Consider the following 20,901-nt stretch of genomic DNA (forward strand, 5'->3'; position numbering starts at 1 on the left):
CGGACTCGTCAGTTAATTTCCACCATGCGGAGCCCTTCATGTATCTTAGTTCTGGTCCATAAACGAAATTCAATCCACCAGTGTTAAGCAATGTTGAGGCTCTTTGCTGCTTGAAATATTTTTTGTCTTCGGCGAGTAGGCTCTGGCTGCCTTCAAATGGATGGAACTTGGAAAGGGTGTTTGAATGTATTTGTGAAATGCTTTTATTATGTTGTTGTTGCTATTCATTGAATATATGATCAGACCATACTTTTTGCATTTTTGATGCATAAAAAATGCATAATTTAGCGACGCCGAAGGGTATCAATCCAGCGAATTCGTACGGTACTACAGAACAGAAATGTTGTCGGTGCGTTTATAGGTCAAGCTGGTAAAATCTTTCTCGCTGTTTATTTTCTAAAAAAATGACACCTCTGCATATTGTAACTCTTATATTTAAGTAAAACAGATAGTCATACTAACTGCCCTTAATTTCAATGGCTATTTCAGCGTGTGATAACGACTGCGTTGAAAAAACTGAATCACCCAGTGTGTTACATGGGACTAATACTATAATGTAATGCGAACAACGCATCATCTTGTGGAACTAAAATGACTCCTTTGCACTTTAAGGATGTGACACAGATATCTGTTTGCATATACATCAAGGATAATGTCAGCAAGTCAGTAAAGTTTTCAGAAGTATTTTATTGGTCCGATTGTAATACTGTAATAGTTAAGTGTCAAATAACAGAAACTTCAGATGGATGGATATATTTATATAGCTGATCATTACAAGACAGGTATTAAATACGAATATATCAAACTAAGTAATCAGTATAATGTAGACAAATGGATACATAACATGCTCGGATATGTGAAATAAGTACATAATTATCAATAGCCGGAAAGTAGATAATTTTTAGCTCCAAAGAGCAGAATTCATACTTCTATTTATATGATAAAATATGTTGAAAGTCCACTTTACACAACAATCACTATTAAAGCTATTAAAGTCTAAACTTGATTGTCAGACTTTCCCCTGTTAGTTAAAATAACTTACAAGGCATATCTTATTTCAACATTGAACCTTGATCTCGCCAAGGTCAACAAGAGCGCCATGAAGAAAACACCAGCGCTCGTCTGTTTTTTTCTCCTTCGAAAATGAGGCATAACTCAATACAAACTAAAGCCAGAGTTATGCTCCTTGATGTACACATGCATATTGTCCCTGGCAACATCCTAACCAAGTTTTATTTAAATATGAAAAGATTTAGTTACTGTCCTAGGTAAAAGACTGCATGATGCCCACAGCCCTGACAGGTGCCAAGGCATATCACAATACCAAGATACTTCTTTTCTGAAAATTTTTCTTTTACAAAAAATAATGCATATCAATTTTCAGTAATAAACAAATCTTCATTCATTGACTCTAGATACAATTCAGCCAAACAAATACTTAACGTTTTGATAGCAAACAGAAGAAAGTTAATACATTTTTGTTTGACATGTTCATACATGATGATATTTCATTTGCATTTCATCAATTTATCCAACAACACAAAAAACATCACATCACTGAGAAATGACAGAAGCATTCAATACAAAACAATACCACACACCATTATTTACCATGGAACAAAAAAACAATTGAATACACTGCAGTGGAAATGACCACAAACATCATGGACAATTCTAGCAAAATCACCTCCAATTGAGGACAAGTTATTACCATATTCAATTTCAAAATTTTAATTGCTAAAAAATAAATAATAATAGAACAATATCCAAAGAACATGTCAATCACTGATGGTATTCAGATATAAAGCTTAAATCAAAATGCAATCTAGTCTATTCTATAATTTAAAGTATCTATTTGTTTAATTGTTTGCTTTTTGATGAGCCTATTGCAAGGCCAGTTGCATTTTTCTAATGTACCCTTTCACCATTGTCCTTGATCGCCTGGCAAGAATTGGATACTTCTTTATAAGTTCAAGACATTCTAAATTATTTTTGGTAAGAGTATTAAGTTTAAAACACTTTTTAAGGCCATTTTCTACCACGTCTTCTTCAGCCTAGCTCCAAGGTGTTCTGACTGTGGCTGTTCGTTTTTCCTAAAACACAGAAATAAGGCTATTTTATAGACAAAAAAATCACTATATTTTCATCTATTTTGAGCACTAAAATATGAAAGGGTTTTCTTGATAGTCCTCTATAGGACAAATAACCATAAAACATATAATCCTACATTAAAACATGTTTTATCAATTGAAGTTGTCTAGGAATTAGCAACAGTGCCTCTGCAAGTCAATATATAAATATGACCTGTATTCAAGATGATGTGTTTTCACTGATAACCTTTATATTATTTGATTTCTGAATTTGTACAATAAAATGGGCACGGTAAGCAAACTCATTTTTCTGTAGCACTGACCCGAGCAACATGTCTTACGGTGCTATATAATATACATTGTTGTCCGTGTTAAATATGTTTGACTTCAGGATTTTATTTGATATGTAGAAATTCAATTCAAGGCCTTTCTGTTAAATACAATTAGATATTTTTACTGTAACTTTTTACACTGATCAGTAACATGACACACATTCTGGTAATTTAAACACTGAATAGGTTTTTTTTAAGATTACAAGTATGGTTGTTACACAAAATTAAATGTATACTAAGAAAGACAACAGAAAAGCCTGATCACAAAAGTGCACTTACTCCTTTACAGAAACAACACTTTTTAAATCAAATTTGCTTTAAGAATAGAAATTTCTAATTGCTACAAATTTCAATATGATTCTTACATGGTTTGTGCCAATCCCAGCATTTACGACTGCTTCGAGTTGACCTATGGAGACAAAAATATATATATTATATACGCAAATAGGTCTGCTATGTTTCTTAACGCTAACAATTAATGCTATTTATAATAATGAAACAGGTGTCTCTCGACGAGTATTATTTGAATGAAATTGATGGACATTAACAATGGAGGCCAGTTACTTTTATTAGACACCATGCCTGTATTGAGATCTCAGGTATTTCAAATTTCCTTGATGCCTATTATTTAAAATGCAGTACTGGTTATGAAATATTGAAGGTGTAGTGTTTTTAATACAGGAGATAATTTATCTCAAACACACACACACACAACTATCTCTACACAACTAGGCTAAAAGAGACATGTTGCAACAAAATGACATAGTATTTTGTCTTTTGAACCTCTGGTATTTTGATTATGTTCTGTGGTAAGCATAATACTGAAAAAAAGTATTCAGCTTTACTGATTGTAAGCACATGCAGGTACATATATTAAACATTTCGGTTAATGATAATGTTATTTACATACAATGATGTACAACCAAGATTGTGAAATGACCTTCAACCTACGACTTGAATGATGTCAAACTGATTTTAATATCTCTGGTGGTTTGAATTTCTTATTTGTTAAGCAAATTTCTACATGTAGTCATCACCTCAAAAGACAATGAATTTGGTCGAACACCCATTGATGTCCAAATGAAGACACTTCATTCCAATCACTTTGAACCCATTATGAAAACTACATTCCAAAGCTAATTCTTTTACAACAAGGGCAAATCTATACATGAAAACATCAAATATCAGGCACCCGTTTATCTTATATTATAAAAACGATAAGTGTACCTATTTCAGTCCCTAGTTGATCAACGGAGGCATCAACATTATCAACATCCACATCATCAGCATCAACAGTATTCACATCATGGCACTGTCCAGCTGCCACTACAAAAACATCACATCACTGAAAAGTGACAAAAGCATCAAAAACAGAACAAGATTATACATTATGGTATTTACCATAGAAGAAAAACTACTGAATACAGTGCAGTGTGAATGACCTCCAACTGAGGACAATTCTAGCACAAACACCTCCAATTGAGGACAAGTAATTACCCTTGGACAATACATAAAACTATTTCATAAATATCTCTTGTTTCAAATATCATCCTACTCTAGGCACTTCAAACAATTTAGTCTTTAAGAGGCACGTTTAAAGAAAGTATTTTAAAGAAAACCCACTGACAACCAATATAAAAAAACTTCTGCAACTTCTAGTTAAGAAACAAGAGCTGTTATAAGACAGCGCGCTTGACTACGCCGCTTTGACTTAGAAGTGAAAACAATAACAATGTTATATGTGCCTATCAAACACAATAAAACAATCAAATTAAAAAAGTGATCAAAAAGAGGCGGGATGTGACAAAACCAGGTTTTTAATGATTGGCAGAAGAGATTCAGTTTCAACTGCTTTCTTCTATCTTTAGTAGCAGTGACCTTGATGCCATGGGCCCCAAACACAATCCCATGGAAGTCCTCCATAAACTCTTCCTACATATTAAGTTTGGTCACAGTATGTCAAACATAACTGAAACAGTAATCTATTTTTAGTAACAGTGCCTTTGACCCAAGAGGGCCGAAAGGCAATCCATCAAAGCTCTGCATATTGTCCTATATTCCAAGTTTGGTCACACTATGTCAACCCTTACTTGAGATATTCAGTACTAAGCATATTTTTATTTTTAGTAGCAGTGACCTTGATTCCATGGGCCCCAAACACAATCCAATGGAAGTCCTCCATAAACTCTTCCTACATATTAAGTTTGGTCAAAGTATGTCAACCATAACTGAAACAGTAATCTATTTTTAGAAACAGTGACTTTGACCCAAGGGGGCCGAAAGGCAATCCATGAAAGCTCTGCATAATCGTGTCCTATATACCAAGTTTGGTCACACTATGTCAACCCTTACTTGAGATATTCAGTACTAAGCATATTTTTTATTTTTAGTAGCAGTGACCTTGATTCGATTGGCCCCAAACACAATCCAATAGAAGTCCTCTATAAACTCTTCCTACATATTAAGTTTGGTCAAAGTATGTCAACCATAACTGTTACTACATTTTCCTGTGCTACAGAAGTTCATTACTTTTATTTGGATTGGTTTTTCTTACTGCTTAAAGACCGACTGAATTAGTTTCAGTAAGTTATCTGTCCTCTGACGGTACCTTCACATTTTTACTTTCCTGGGCTCTGTAAGGTAAGGCGTGGATTCCCTGTGGGCCACTCACATTTTTTCATATAGGTTTTCCAATTTCAAAAACTTGATTATTGTACCTGAGATGTTAAATTTCTCTGATTTTTGACAGTTAGAAATAAATTACTTGGAGTTTATTTTTTTATACTGTGTTTGTCAATTTTTGACACTCGACAGAATTGTTTCAAACTTACAGCCTAAAGTTGCATTATGGCTTGCCTGAGCAGCTAGGTATATCTAAGGCATTTATTAGTTTCATAGTTAGTTTGGTTTTTACAGTGTTACTTCCATTTGAATTTAATTAATGAACTTGAATTCTTGAATAGATTGTATAAAAAAATGCAAACATTTCAGTTGTTCTTCACACCCAACCTCCCTGCCTTTGCCCTGTGTCGAACCTGAGGGTTCTTGTAACCGCCCGTGCGGCTTACTACCACTTGTTGAGGTTCGGTTACACAGTAATCTATATTTAGTAACAGTGACATTGACCCTAGGGGGGCGAAGTCAATCCATGAAAGCTCTGCATAAACTTGTCCTATATACCAAGTTTGGTCACACTATGTCAACCTTTACTTGAGTTATTCAGTATAAGCATATTTCTATTTTTAGCAACAGTGACATTGACCTAGACCATGACTCTAAGGGCCCAAAACACAATCTCAGAAAAGGTCTCTATAAACTCTTCCTATATACCAAGTTTGGTCTATTTATTTCAAACCTAGCTAAAATTATTCCATTCATAAGGTGACTTTGACGCTGCCTCCCACCAGCCGCCCGAACAATGACGCAAGTCGACATTCAAATAACTGGTTTTCCCTTTATGAAAATGTGGTTAAGAATATATATAAAAATGTGCCTTTCAAAGAATATAAAAAAAAAATTGAAAAAAAAATCATTCCCATAATTTGTATTAAGGGTTATAATGGAGTTATGTTCCTTGTTCTAAGATGGTCGTCAATAATTATGCAAAGTATTAAGGGCATTGAATGAAGGGTATAGATGTTTTCTTATTAAAATCCCAACTTGCCCTACAACTTTAACCTGCCCTTTAACTTTAACCTGCCCTAAAACTGTAACCTAAGTCAATCAGGGGCCATAACTTGTATTACGGATAATATGGAGTTATGTAACCTCATTGTGTGACGGTCATAAACAATTGTGTGAAGTATTAAGTCAATTGAATGAAGAGTATTGGACTAATAAGTGAAAATCCCAACTTGCCCTAAAACTTTAACCTGCCCTAAAAGTTTAACCCAAGTCAATCAGGGGCCATAACTTGTATTAAGGATAATATGGAGTTATGTAACCTCAAAGGAGTGATGGTCCTGAACAACTGTGTGAAGTATTAAGTCAATTGAACAAAGGGTATAGAAGTTATTAATAAATATCCCAACCTGTCCTTAATCTTAAACCGAAGTTCAATAGTCAATCAGGGGTCATAATTTGTGAAAAGGATAATATTGAGTTATCTAACCTCATTGTTTGATGGTCATGAACAACTATGTTAAGTATTAAGTCAATTGAATGAATGCATTGGACTTCTAAGTGAAAATCCCAACTTGCCCTAAATTGCAATGTCTAACCGGACGCTGACGCTGGGGTGAGTAGTATAGCCCTCCTAATTCTTCGAATAATCGAGCTAAAAACTGTATTCCAAGGCTTATCATAAAACATTTTTTTTTTGCAATTTTGCTCAAATATCAGGCACAAATTCATCTCATATTATAAGAAAATAAGTGTACCTATTTCAGTCCCTGGTTGATCAACGGAGGCATCCACATCATCAGCATCCACATCATCAGTATCATCAGTATTCACATCATGGCACTGTCCAGCTGCAATACAAAAACATCACATCACTGAAAAGTGACAGAAGCATCAAACACAAAACAAGACTATACATTATGGTATTTACAATGGATGAAAAACTACTGAATACAGTGCAGTGTGAATGACCTCCAACTGAGGACAATTCTAGCACAAACACCTCCAATTGAGGACAAATTATTACCTTTGGACAACACATAAAACTATTTCATAAAAGTCTCTAGTATCTAATTCCTTTAACTCTAGGCACTTCAAACAGTTCTGTCTCATAAGATAGGAGGGACCTCTACTGCAAGTATTTGATAGAAACCCCACTGAAGACTAATATCAAAACACTGCAACTTCTAGTTAAGAAAAAAACTATATTCCTCTAGGCTTGTATTAGAACAAAAAATAATTGAAATATTACTTTAATTACAGGCACCCATTCATCTTATATTATAAGAAAGATTAAAGTACCTATTTCAGTCCCTGGTTGATCAACGGAGGCATCCACATCATCATCATCCACATCATCATCATCCACATCATCAGTATCCACATCATCAGTATCATCAGTATTCACATCATGGCACTGTCCAGCTGCAATACAAAAACATCACATCACTGAAAAGTGACAAAAGCATCAAAAACAGAACAAGATTATACGTTATGGTATTTATCATGGAAGAAAAACTACTGAATACAGTGCAGTGTGAATGACCTCCAACTGAGGACAATTCTAGCACAAACACCTCCAATTGAGGACAAGTTAATACCTTTGGACAACACATAAAACTATTTCATAAATATCTCTAGCATTTAATTCCTTTTATGCTAAGAACTTCAAAGTCAGTTCCGTTTCATAAGACTGGAGACACCTCTACTTAAAGTGTTTTATAGCAAACCCACTGACGACCAATATTTAACACTTTGCAACCGTTAGACCTTTAAGAAAAAAACTAAATTTCAAGGCTTATAATGGAACAAAATTAAATTGCAATTTTACTTAAATATCAGGCAACCATTCATCACATATAAGAGAAAGGTAAGTGAAAAAGCGTACCTCTATTAGTCCCTGGTTGATCATCCGGGGCATCTACATCATCAATATCCACATTATCAGCATTATATCATCAGTATGAACAGTATCCACATTATCAGTATCAACAGTATCCACATCATGGCACTGTCCAGCTGCAATACAAAAAATCACATCACTGAAAAGTGACATAAGCATCAAAAACAGAGCAAGATTATACATTATGGTATTTACCATAGAAGAAAAACTACTGAATACAGTGCAGTGTGAATGACCTCCAACTGAGGACAATTCTAGCACAAACACCTCCAATTGAGGACAAATTATTACCTTTGGACAACACATAAAACTATTTCATAAAAGTCTCTAGTATCTAATTCCTTTAACTCTAGGCACTTCAAACAGTTCTGTCTCATAAGATAGGAGGGACCTCTACTGAAAGTATTTGATAGAAACCCCACTGAAGACCAATATCAAAACACTGCAACTTCTAGTTAAGAAAAAAACTATATTCCTCTAGGCTTATACTAGAACAAAAAATAATTGCAATTTTACTCCAATAACAGGCACCCATTCATCTTATATTATAAGAAAGATTAAAGTACCTATTTCAATTCGGAGGCATCCACATTATCATCATCCACATCATCAGCATCCACATCATCAGTATCAACATCATCAGCATCAACAGTATTCACATCATGGCACTGACCAGATGCAATACAAACACATCACATCACTGAAAGTGACAGAAGCATCAAAAACAGAACAAGACTATACATTATGGTATTTAACATGGAAAAAAAACTACTGAATACAGTACAGTGTGAATGACCTCCAACTGAGGACAATTCTAGCACAAACACCTCCAATTGAGGACAAGTTATTACCCTTGAACAACACATATAAAACTATTTCTTAAATATCTCTGGTATAAAATTTCATTTAAGCTAGGCACTTCAACCAGTTTTGTCTCATAAAACTTGAGGCAAGTTTACTGGAAGTTCTTTATAGCACACCCACTGACAACCAATATTATAACACTTTGTAACTCCTAGTTAAGAAAATACACCATATTTCAAGCGTATCATAGACAACAAAAATCTTCAATCACTTATGCTTTCTCAAACCAGGGGACAATTCAATACAATTTAACAGAGCAACCTTGGAGTTTACCAATTGCACTGACGGCAAATAAAAACTTTCTAGTAATTTTAATTGTAAACAAAACATGTAACAAGCATGCAAAGTTTCAAAGCCAGATGTCAATGGACTTTGAAAATATTTGAGGTGGTACGTAATCTTTAACGTAAATTCTATGAAGAAAAAGGGGCATAATTTTCTCAAAATGCTTGATAAAGTTACCTCAATGGTCTTTGAAAATATTTGAGGTGGTACACAAACTTTAATATAAGTGGTTACGCCGACGCTGCTGCCGACGCTCGGGTGACTATGATAGCTCTCCTTATTCTTTGAATAGTCAAGCTAAAAAATCATTGGTTAACACCTTATGCTGGGGCCTGAACTATAACTTTCTGCCAACAAAGTTATGTCCTGTTATACATGTAAAATAGGTGAGTTTGTATTTTCCCCAATTCTGCGACAATATTTTCCTTTAGATTGTCCTATTTATGAAAAAACATTTGATAGAAATCAGGTAAGAATTGGCCAAGAAAAAAACTTTGTCTGCAATAAAATAATTAATTATGCCTCCACTAGAATATGTGAATGCAAATGTTTATATGGCACATCATCACTTACATTCATTTCTACTTTGATAATAATTATATTTTGCATTTTTTTTAATTATGCTTCCTTTATGCTTCCTTGTTTTAAACAGTATTCTATTTTACAGTCAATTATTGGTTACAATCAATTGATTAGATATTGGCTGTACTTGAATGTAAAGCTGTTGCTATTTATATACTGTTTAACTGTTATATATAACAGTAAGTCACTCTAAGTTGAATTTTATGTATTTTATCGGATATACATGGTAAAGACTGATTTAGACTCTTAGATTGTTTTTTAAAAGAAATAAAGAATATACATTATATCATATCTTGCGTTCAACTGGCTAGTGGTAACATTCAATCGTATTTGGAGTTTTTTTATAAAGATGAAATTAAACAAAATGTATGCCGTTAAATATGATATTGTTTTGGACTTCTGCTACATTAACAATATATCTGACTGCAAAACAACCATGTATCTTAAAGATAAGTGTTTAACATCACATCAGTTCACATACAACTTCTGAGCATAAGCGACAGTAAATTTTGGACATATAGATCTATATTATTTTTGATTTTGATTGTTTTAATTCCTAATGACCACACTTGACTTAAACATTAACATTAGAAAGTTAAGATTAGTCACTGTACCCTAAACAGAATAATTTTGCATTCACAGTCACCTGACATAAAAAAAACATAATCGGGTCAGGATTCTTTGTCGGTAGGGTTTGGTTGTCTTGAAAACCTATTCAAATCATATTGTAGTTTATTTTTCAGAGGGCTATAAGTTTGCTAACAGAAGTCGTACCAACACAAACTCGCACCAATACGAGTCGTGCAGAGTCGTGCAATATACGGACAGGTCGCCCCACATATGTATTATATAGGCGGTATGGGTAGATTCATATAAGTAGCTTGTCATATAGACTTTATATTAATTTACCATCATAAATTCTTAATCAATAAAATACCTTTAAAAAAGATAGCCAATAAATATTGTAAAATTTGACAGAAATAATATGTACTACCGTATATAATCCATATGCGGGGCGACTTCTCTATATATATGGTGAGACTTCATAGTAGTACTAGTTTGTGTTGGTACGACGGCTCTTGTAATCACGTGTTTGATGAAGTTCATGCATGGTTGTTAGCTACAAGCATGATTGTATGCTAGTCTAAAAAAATAGACGTGTTAAACAGGATTCTTCCAATACCTAACGTCTAAACGGATTTGTGCAAAAACAGGGGTTTTTTTGAAACGTATTGAAATTTTATTTCGAGAAGAATTTTATGTTTGAAATAGGTAATAAAGGTTTATATTCATATTTTACCATGTAAGTGCAAATATATTTTGCACAAAAAAGCATAAAATTGCAATAAAACGAAACTTGACTAACACAGACTAACACAGACTACAATTATGCAAAGCTTAACAACAATGCATTGTCAAATTAAACCACAAAGGTTACACTTGAATTATTTTTAGACAATACCTTTCTCTTATTACACTTAATGCACCAGTCAATTGTAACCTCGGCCCCCCGGGGTATACCGGGGATAGCCGGGGAAAAGGGCTGTGTTTTTATTTTCCAGGTGCCCCCGCAGGGCCGGGTGATCGCGATAGTTTAGTCATAACGCCAAATTTAGCGGAGATTGGGCCTTATATAGAGTCTCTGGGGTGCGGGGTCATTTGGCCGGCGTTTAACAATCAGTTCGTCCCCACAAGGCGGGGATTTTACCCGGGGTTTGCTGGTTTGAAAGTCAAAGTCCGGTTATTCCCTTGGACCGGGGGGGGGGGGACGTGGTTACAATTGGCTGGTGCATAAGTGTTTCATGAAACCAGTCGTCGATATTAGACTTTTGGATGAACAAGCCTGAATTCTTAAACTTTTGCTTGGCATCAATTTTTTTAACAAGCCCTGCTATATAAAATTCAGAATATTAACAAGCCCGGAAGACATTTTTCCAATGCAGGGGTTGCTAATTCATGTTGGTCTGTCAACAAAGCATCACCAATTTAAACTACCTAGCAGGTGCCCTTTATCTTTCCGCTCAATAAACTTAGCGCTGGGCTCTGTCATTCTTGGCTAGGAAAACAACAGGTGGGACATGGACGCTTAGAGTCGCCAAATAAAAACCGTCTCTGAAGACTGAAGCTAACATTCATCAACGTACAATTATTTGGACTAAGATGTATGCTAAGCATAATGCTTTAATGCACTGCTTTTGTAGATACATAAGCTTTAATAAATTAAACCATTAAAAAATAACAACTGGCGAATAGCTGGTGTTTAAACATAACAGCTGACCAACATAAATCTTGTTTTGTTCATTTTTACAAGGATACACTGAATGTCTCCGAAAACTCGTCGTGTTGACATATAATAATTCTTTAAATTAGCAAAAAAAATGAAATAAATTTCTATTTAAAGAAAAGTATATAGTTTCTTATATAAACAGCTAATGGGCACATCATAATTGTAGAAACCATCACTGTATCTTCATTTTAATGAAATTTTCCGTTTCCGGGTCAGACATCGCGAAAACATATGACACTCTCAAAAATCAATCGAAGTAAACAACGTCTGGTCATGACCGTATCATACTGATAAGATAACACCTTTAAACATATATTTTACGATAAAATATTGTTATAAAGTTAACTAACAATTGAAAAAAGATGTTTCACTCACTTGATGATGCGCGTAACACAGCCAATCGGGACCACTGGAGTGTGACCAAAAAAGAGGCAAAAAATGGAAATTTACGGACGGTCACGCACTTCCCATACACTTGACCCTTCTGACCTCCAACTGAGGACAGTCCATTTTTATGATTTTATTTTTCGTTTCAAGTCATAAAACAAACTTTGAGACTACCTTAAAAAAATGCCAAATGAGACCGTCCTCAGTTGGCGGTAATGGTCTCAATCGTTGCTGTTACTTCTAAGGATTGTCCTCAGTTGGCGGTGTGTGCAAACCCACACACACACACACACACACACACACAACAACAACAACCACAACAAAACCAAAGCAACAACAACAACAACAAAAACAGAAATACAGTGTTGTTCCCTCACAGACAATGAAACGTTTTGATTTTTTGAAAGAACAGAGACAATACCATTTGCTAAATATCACCTTAAATTGTATTGACAATGAGAAAAAACACTGATAACGCATTAAAACGGTTATACATAATTCGCGCACATTTACGGCCATAAGTAATATCGCATCAGCTTGTATTAAATGACACGGTGAGAAAAACACAGAACATGCACAATAAAGGTCAATAAATATCGCATAAGCTTGTATTATAAGAAAATTAGAAAAACACAGAACACGCATTATAACGGTAATGATGAATGTTACCTAGGCTTGTATTATATGACAAAAAGAAAAACACAGAACACGCATAATAAAGGTCATTATGAATGTTACCTAAGCTTGTATTATATGACAATACAATGACCATGGACAATAACGGTCAATAAATATCGCATATCTTGTATTATAGGACAATTCGAAAAACAAAGAACACGCATTATAACGGGAAAGATGAATATTACCTAAGCTTGTTTTATAGGACAATGAGAAAAACACAGAACACGCATAATAACTGTTATAATAAATGCCACTTAAGCTTGTTTTATATAGCAATGAGAAAAACACAGAACACGTATAATAACGGTCATAATATATTTTATTTAGCCTTAACATGGACTATATGACAATGACAAAAACACAGAACACGCATAATAACGGTCAAAATAAATGGTGCATATGCATATGAAATATAACAATGACAAAAACACAGAACACACATATTAACGGTCATAATTAATTTCGCTTAAGCTTGTATCATATGACAATCAGAAAAAAAATCACAGAACACGCATAATTTCGTTCTTAACAAACTGGATCGACATAAAAGCGACAATAACACGACGATCTTTTACACTTATTACACTGAGCGAAGAAATTGATTTAAAAAAGAAAGAAACTGTTAACGGATATATCAAAATGATTCACAACTTTTAAAATACAAACAATAAACTCCGTAATGTTCAGTTAAAGTTATATATAAAATATGAACTAAATACAATATCTGAAATGGTTCTTATTGGAAGTTCTTTATGTTATGTTCTACAACAGCTAATAAAAACCTTTTCAGATGATAGCAGTATGATTTTGGGGACCATTCATTCGATTTTAACATTGTATATAAGACCATTTCAATAAAGTCTTCTTTGTTCATATAATCAACTTTTTTGCATTTTAATTAGATATGAATAAGAAAAGGAGACCAAAAAGTGATTAATACTTATCATAAAAGAATTGTATCGTGATAAATGATATAAGTCCTTGAATATGCGTTTGTTTTATCTCACATCTTTAATGTGAATCAAACTGCAGTTCGACATCGTTTTCATGAAGTTTAAAACAGAGTTTACTATTCCACTGGACATCCGGTAAAGTCTAGCCGGACTCCCATGTGGTTGTGCCAGGTTTTTGGTTCCAGACGCACACACTTTGCGAGGATAGCATGGTCGAACTCATGGCTGAAAAACGTGTCTCTGTCGTTGTTGCCACTGAAATACTACAGAAACGTCTGCTGTGATATCATTGCTTTTATCATGCCCCCTCTCGGATTTTTGGGCGCTTAAAATCGAAAGAAATCGGAGAATAAAAAAAGTCAATTACCATGATAAATGTGTCTATGCTTGATGCAGACGGCATCCAGCCGCCATGGTGTGTCAAGGCGTTTCGAGAAATGGCATATAACATCGGGCTGTATGTTTTTATAGTATAACCCATCCACGAGGAGATCCTTGAAGAAACAATATGAGAAGCCACGTGACCATTCTGGAACATACGTCCCATTGGGCTCTTGCAGACTGAAAAACAAATGTGTCAATCGATATGTGTTTGCTAGGAAATGATATCCTTAGTCCAGTGTCATAGTGGCAGTTAATTCTTAGCCTAGTGCCATAGTGGTAGTTAATTCTTAGCCTAGTGCAATATTGGTAAGTTTATTCTTAGTCTAGTGCGATGGTGGTAAGTTTATTCTTAGTCTAGTGCAATAGTGATAAGTCTATCCTTAGTCTAGTGCAATAGTGGTAAGTTTATTCTTAGTCTAGTGCAATAGTGGTAAGTTTATTCTTAGTCTAGTGCAATAGTGGTAATATTATTCTTAGTCTAGTGCGATGGTGGTATGTTTATTCTTAGTCTAGTGCAATAGTGATAAGTCTATCCTTAGTCTAGTCCAATAGTGGTAAGGTTATTCTTAGTCTAGTACAATGGTGGTAAGTTTATCCTTAGTCTAGTGCAATAGTTGTAAGTCAATTGAATATCAATGCAATGATCAAAGGTTTTGTCACCGACATCCACTTAAATATTTTCATTAACACTTTATTCCTTAACGATGGCTGTTGTTTCAATTTATTATTTCTGTATAAAGTGCAATGGCATTTCCATTCGAAATCGTATGCATTTGTTCGATTTTTCTGTCCTGTCATTGGGCGAAAGAATATTAATGGACTGGGCATATTTACTACGGAACTATTTTTAATGAAATCATAGTGAAATTATTGGCAACCTGCAAAACTAAAATCTGCAGTAAAATGTAAGTAAAATGAGCAACAACAATTTGATTGAATTTAATGTAGATTTTGATTTCATGATGGATGTAACAGTTGAAGTAATAGCAAATGATAATGATGACGATTTATTTCATAGTTTTGAAATTATATTTTGTAATAAAAGCATCTGACAAAACAAGAAATCGAGGAAATGAAACAATAACATATTAAAGCGCATCCAGCAACGTCCAGAAGAAAGAGCTCAGTTCAACACTAAGACTTCTCGCGTCCTCTGGCTTTCCTTACGCGAAAGGATGGCGGACACCACTCAATTTGAACAGCCCCATGCATACCATGCACCAATAAAATGCATAAAGTTGAATTTTAATCCATGATTGTTACTCAAATATTGTGTGCTTGACGCGATACCGGGATAATTGTAGCAGTAAAACTTGATAATTGACGACTATATATGCCAAAGGGCACCCAATATCGACCAAAGTCGGCCAATCCAAAATCCTGCCGTTTTGATTGGCTCCTGATTCGCCAAACACGGGACAAGAGGATTGGGTCATTTTCATTGGATGTCGAAACCCGCTCTTCAATGAAAATGTTATAAATCATTTAAAAAGTCAGCAATTTTGTTTGCCGTTCAACAAACTGTTTTGAAAATTGTGTGCCTTGTTTGAACATATTCGGAACTACTAGCTTATTTGATTCTTCAATCAGCTCGTACGGTTTGATTCGTCCTATTGGTGGATTTTATGACAAATATAGTTTGGAAACCGACAAATTGGACGATTTTTAAACTTTTCGCAAAGTATTTACGAAAAGAAACCGGAAATACATGTTTGCCGAGCCTGTACAGATCAATCGGCTTTATTTCATTAGTGTATGCAATGTTCTTATAAATGATGAAGGTTGAAAGCAGGGAAGTACTGTCGAAAAAGCAGGAATTAAAAATGTAAACAGGCTTCAATAATATAATAAGAAATTCTAATGTTTATAACCAAAATATCGAAGCATACGTTATAGTTAATAAACAAAAACTCATTAATTAGGTGGTTTCATACTTGCCGAGTTATATACTCTCAGTTAGCAGTATTGGCCTTCTCCCTTCGGGAAAATAACTTGGCAAATATGAAATCACAATTAAATAGCACTATAATATTGACCGCCTTCAAAAGGAACGATACACTTTGTTATGATCATGCCATTCATTGGTGCATGTTAAAAAGCACAATAAGTTCATTGTTCGTATACTTAGAACATCTTGAAATCAAGAAAGTTGGTTTAACAGATAAGTTAAACTCGCAAATGTTTGTTGTTTAAATCTATGTTTCTGATATTTTAATCTACGATATATTACTGAGTAATTTTCGTCAGAGCAAATTGAAAATGTTTCATGAAAACTTTAAAACTATATTCGAATGTCCTTAAACAACATGACAATTGGTACGTATTGGAGTTTTAGCTACGAGTGTTGTTTCCATGGTTTCAATTTCAATAATATGATGATGTCCAAATCAAACACATTATCTAAGTTCCATTATACACCCAGACGAGATTGCCTATCAGCTCAATTTACTCAATGTTTTTTAAGGTAGCTATTTAAAATGAATTCATACTTGTCTGAATCGGATTCATACTGTTGTATCGACCGGTACAGGTACCCAGCTTGTGAAAGAGTCCATGTGACAAACCCATTTAGAGAGGAGGCGCAGCCGGATACTTAGACACATGTATGAGTTTCGGAGATTAATTATGAAAACGTATTTATCATAAAACTTAAACATAAGTTACCATAATATGGAGCAGGGCAGAACTTCGTGATGTTGCAGTTATCCCCTTGCAGACAGGTATACCTTGCCATCGATCCATTGGGTGAGGACGCACAAATAGTTCCGGTAGGACAGATGTGCCCTTAACACGAACACAGGGAAATCTGAAAAAGGCAAAGACCGCAATAGCTTTCATAAAGGCAATTAGAACTACAATTGCATGAGGATCCCTAATGCAGGTTAGGACAAGGACCAACAAAAGTATATATACAATACATATAAGTTGCATTGCCCAAGTAGCAAGCAAAAAAATGTACCGCTGTGGTAATGGAACTAATTGCAATTGTAGGCAAATAAATGTATACCTACGGAACACTTGGACCGCTGAAACAGGCAATCAGAGAATAGGTACTATCGATGGCAAAGGTACCGCGGAATCAGGCAAACACAACTTTAAATTACTTTTCAAAGTATCACCAAAGCAGACATTATGACTAAACTATTGTTGCCACTAAAGCAGATTAACACATGTATAGATATTATATGTTTTGAAGAGTGCCGAAGAATCCATGAAACATACAAACACAAGTATAGCTGTGATAAATTTCGCAAGAGACAAGCGAAATAATGTTGCAAGTGTCAGTGAAGCAAGCTGATAAACGTGTAGCTATGATACTGTTCCCAAATATGGCTGACGTAAATCAAACTTATAGCTGTTTCAATATTTTTCAAAAACCGTTGCAGCAGACACGCAAACGAATAGCTTGTTGTTGTGGTGCATGCAAACAAAGACAATGTTTTATTACTGGACGAAGTACATGTGAAGCAGACAAAATGAGAAATGATATAATGCATCTGTCCATGCGTCGGTGAAACAGACAAACACATATAAAGCTATTATATACTTTTCCGAGTACCGGTAAAGCAGGAAATTACATATATTGCTAATATACATTTCCCAAGTGCCAATGAAGCAGGTAAACACATATACTGATAATAACACGTTCCCAAAGGCGCTGAGGCAGGTTAACACTGATATAGCTATTAAACAGTTTCCTAAATGCCGCTGAAGCAGGAAACACATATGCAGCTAATAAACACTTTCCCATGTGCCGCTGAAGCAAGTAAACACATATAAAGCTTAAATACACTTTCCCATGTGCCGCTGAAGCAGGTAAACAAATATACAGCTAATATACACGTTCCAAAATGTCGCTGAAGCAGGAAAACACATATACAGCTAATATGCACTTTCCCAAATGCCGCTGAAGCAGGAAAACACATATACAGTTAATATACACTTTCCCAAATGCCGATGTAGCAGGCAAAAATATATGGAGATAATACATGCTTTTTTGAGTGGCACTGTTCAAAGCAGGTACATGATCGCATAGATATTTTACACTTGCCAGAAAATCATGAATCAGACCAAAAAGTATAAAGTAACACTGTTCTAGGCAAACCTTGCAAATTACTTTTTGGAGCAGGAAAACAAAGTCATAGTTATAAGATTGTATTCCATATTTGCACAAACACGTCTATTCAAGAAACGACGTTTAGGTAAACGTTTCATTACTTTTTCTCTAACTGTTCATGTTGTGTTATTGTGTTTGTGTCTCTATTGTCTTGCATTGTGTCGCTAAACAGGGATGTGCTTGCCTGGCCCTTGTAGTTTCACTGTCACTGTATCATTGGCAATTTAAGATGTGTTGCCCACGGACTAAAATTGTATCGGATAAGTTATTTATGTATGTTTTATACCCATGACCTTTAGATCCACCTCAAACAATGAATGGTCCTATAAACGACAACGACCCTTAAAGGTTTTCTGACTCTATTTCGAACGTGTACTGACTCAGAAAAAGACGTTTATGTTTCAAATGTATATTTTATAGGATTATTGAATCATGACAGTAAATGGTTTAAGTCTAGAAGTCATACATGTATAAACTCTGGTTTATTATTGCATGCGGTGAATTTATACGGACACACTTTCGCTAAAGTATATCTATTTGGACATATATTTGCACGGACATTTAAAATTCACTATTCGCTAAAAACCAGAATATCAAACGGTGAGCACCAACCTCTATTCGTTGGTGTTCTCGGAGCGCGGCTCTGTATGCCCTGACCTGAAACACATCCCACTAATTTTACAAAAGAAAATCGCAAAAAGGTATAAGTTGGTACGCATTGTTCGCTGTTTATGGCGTTAGCGTCATAACAAATTATAATTTCATCTCATTCAACACTATTTCCGAATATGACTGTTTGATGTTTTAATTTCAAAATCGGCAATCTGTAGATGGCCTCTTTAGGCCGGTATGATAAAAGCTATTCTGCTCACTGTTCCCGTAGCAATTGTGAAATACTCGGGTAAAGATCATCCAATTAAACAAGCATTAAAATTAAAATGTATAGTATGTGGGTTTTTTTTCAGACACAATCATTATTTATGTACAATACCAGATAGAGTGGAAATGAATTATATGTAAAAAAAATTGACTCCATTTGAATGCTGGCGAATTGTAATGGAAAATGATTAAATTATTATTATTTATGAGAAAGACATATGTTCATAGAGTGATATAATACACCGATGACATTGATGACCGTAGTTCAGACAAACTGTTATAGAATTCGGACAAACAAGGCGTATACCATCAAAAGTAACTTGTTATTCTGGTAGGCTATCTATTAAATGTCTATCAACATTTCTATTTAGATATGTGAGATTGGTTTTACAGCTTACAATGTGAATAGGTATTACTAACAATCAGAAGAAGCTCAAAATGCCACTTAATGCTCCCGTTTTAGTTTAGTAATAAGTAGTTGTACTTTAAGCCATTTATCTGATTTCTGAATCTGGCCTAATTCTAACATAAAAGAATATAAAAACAAGTTTCACCTCTTTAGAAAAGCGCCTACAGACAGAGTTCTAATGCAACCTATAGCTTCTTCACAAAACATGTCATCAAGTTTATTTTAGGGTAAGGACTGGCTCAAGTAATCAGAGTTGTGTTCAATAACTTTCGTGTAAAATATTATTGTATGCGGTTGATGCTTGTTTATAATGAAATAACCACCAGGTGGCGTTTTATAAGAACGAGTGGTGTAAACGCACGGATATTTCGCGCGCAAATGAATTTAAAGTCATTCAGCGCTGGTGCGCCGATACATCGATTCAATCGAATGCTAAATTTTACAAGCAAATGAATAAGGTTGAATTGTTCTGTTACTATGCCATTCCATCATATGAATAATCTATTTGTTCTCACATAGTTGTATACATAGCGTTGTAAGTTACACTTGCATCACTTGATATAGTACGTATACATGAATCATATAAACGATTTGGTTTTTATACATCATTGTTAAGGAATATGGGTGATTAAGCCAATAATCTAGTGGTACATGACAATCCTGGAAATCTGGATGCCAAACGGATAGAGGTTTCTGAGATTTCCCCAAAAGGAGATTTTTAACTCAGTGTTTTCATGAACAGTCGACCACGTCTGTAAGCTCCAGTTTTGTCAGGCATGTTGTTACCTAAACAAACATTGCTCATATCGAAAGTTTATAATGTATGTGTTAATCGATTTCCCAAATCGCTGCACTAAGACATCCAAAAGCTACCATTAAAAAGGATTGATGTTTTCGCCTATTCTAGGAGGTCATACAATTTTATTCAGGGAACATTTCTGTAAAATGGCTGGAATTAAGTATTGTAATGTTAACCACCGAACTCAGTATTTGTTAGACAACATAACATCCTAAAATTCCTTTATGGAAATTTGTAATTGTGACTATGTTGGTTAAATGTGACAAAGAACTAAGCATATTCCCTATATATCACATTGGGTAAATTGTAGATATGTTAGTCAAAGTTA

General features: G+C 34.6%; 1 long non-coding RNA gene across 1 annotated transcript; it reads right to left on the reverse strand.

Annotated features, from left to right (window-relative positions):
- Positions 1–693: 693 nt before the first annotated feature.
- LOC128221997 (uncharacterized) lies at positions 694–8,653 on the reverse strand. The gene is made up of 7 exons (XR_008259040.1): positions 8,513–8,653; positions 7,932–8,062; positions 7,346–7,468; positions 6,802–6,894; positions 3,650–3,742; positions 2,788–2,831; positions 694–2,093 (listed from the first exon to the last, which is right to left on the reverse strand). It is a non-coding gene; the product is annotated as an uncharacterized LOC128221997 (long non-coding RNA).
- Positions 8,654–20,901: the final 12,248 nt, after the last annotated feature.

This window comes from Mya arenaria, chromosome 16 (assembly GCF_026914265.1).
Source record: "Mya arenaria isolate MELC-2E11 chromosome 16, ASM2691426v1".
NCBI classification, from domain to species: Eukaryota; Metazoa; Mollusca; class Bivalvia; order Myida; family Myidae; genus Mya; species Mya arenaria.